At 44.1% G+C, this 1,580-nt stretch overlaps 1 pseudogene; it reads left to right on the top strand.

Moving 5' to 3' along the window:
- The first annotated feature begins 672 nt into the window (after window positions 1-672).
- On the top strand, window positions 673-899 carry LOC120873296 (annotated as a pseudogene).
- The last annotated feature ends 681 nt before the right edge of the window (window positions 900-1,580 follow it).

Below are 1,580 nucleotides of genomic sequence, written 5' to 3'. Positions count from 1 at the left end.
GACACAGTCTAAGTGTCTTCAGGTCTTTTATGTATCCATTCACGCATTGATTCAGCAAATGAGTGCCAACTATGTGCCCATGTTGGGCTTCCCTGGTGGCACAGACGATCAAGAACGCACCCGAATGCGTTCAGGATGCAGGAGACGTGGGTTTGATCCTTAGGTTGAGGAGATCCCCTGGAGAAGGGAACGCAACCCACTCCAGTATTCCTGCCCGGAGAACTCCATGAACAGAGGAGTCTGGGGGCTACAGGCCATGGAGTTGCAGAGAATCAGACAACTGAGCAACTAACACTTTCACTTTCACCGCGTGTCCATCACCACGCCCATGTTGGGAGTATGAGAATGTTCAGTCATGGGAGACTGCATTCCTTGCTACAGGGAGGAAGCGGGTCTTAGAAAAAAGTCAGAGAGACAGCCCAGTCCCTGTTTAGTAGAGTGGCAGCTGCCTCGTGGTTAAGAGTTTGGGCTCAGGAGTCACATTGCTTGAGTTTGACTCTCTTTACAAATGACTGGCCCTCACTGTGCTCCAATTTCCTCATCTGTAAAATGGAATCATAATAAGACCCACTTCATCCATTTAATCATCTCTTCTATAAATATTTACCCAGGTCCATTTCTCCATCTGTCTGGAAGGATGTTGTTGTTGAGTTGTCAAGGAGAAAAACTACCATGGCTTCCAGTTCTTTGACAAAACCTCAGATGTGTGGCCTTCTGGCCAATATCTGTGATTTCATATCCTTGGATTATTCACTGTCTCCTTGGGAGCTGCAACTTTCTATAAGTTTGATGTGATTGAATAAGGAAAGAAGATATATGCAGATTTCTGCAAAAATTATAACTCCATAAAAGCTGTTGAGGAGATCAGGAAAACTGGTATCTTTCAGAGTGCAATGTGATTTTGGAATAGAAAGAATTTCTTTGGGTTGTGTTCCATGGAAGTTTGCCACTTGCCTATGAACTATGAATATCTGGGCTAAGGAATAGTTTCTCTAGATAAATAAATGATTAACAAATACTGTGCCCAAAAAAAAAGTTTAACAAGTACCTATCCTGTGTCAGATGCTGTGTTAAGGATGAAGAGCCCTGCAGGAAATGAAAGAAAGAAAGCAGACAAAAATCCCTGCTCTCCTGGAGCTGATATATGAGAGGAATTGTCGACTAAAAAGATGCACAACATGAGAGTTGCAATTTAAGTTTTATTTGGGGCAAAATGAGGCCTGCAGCCCAGGAGACAGCACTTCAGATAGCTCTGAGAGACTGCTCCAAAGAGGGAGTAGGGGGAGGTCAATATATAAGACTTCGGTAAAGGGGGAGTTCAATGAAATCAAGTGCTTACTTTTTACAAAAGTTTTTCTGCTGGTCATGAGTCACCATGAAGGGATTTAGTGCTTTTCTAGATATAAAGGTTTCCCTGGTAGCTCAGTGGTAGCGAATCTGCCTGCCAATGCAGGAGACACAGGTTTGATCCCTAAGTTGGAAATATCATATCCCCTGGAGAAAGAAGTGGCAACCCACTTCAGTATCCTTGCCTGGGGAATCCCATGGACAGAGGAGCCTGATGGGCTATGGACAATGGG

This window comes from Oryx dammah, unplaced genomic scaffold (assembly GCF_014754425.2).
Source record: "Oryx dammah isolate SB20612 unplaced genomic scaffold, SCBI_Odam_1.1 HiC_scaffold_13, whole genome shotgun sequence".
NCBI classification, from domain to species: Eukaryota; Metazoa; Chordata; class Mammalia; order Artiodactyla; family Bovidae; genus Oryx; species Oryx dammah.
This window is presented reverse-complemented; position numbering and strand designations above follow the sequence as displayed.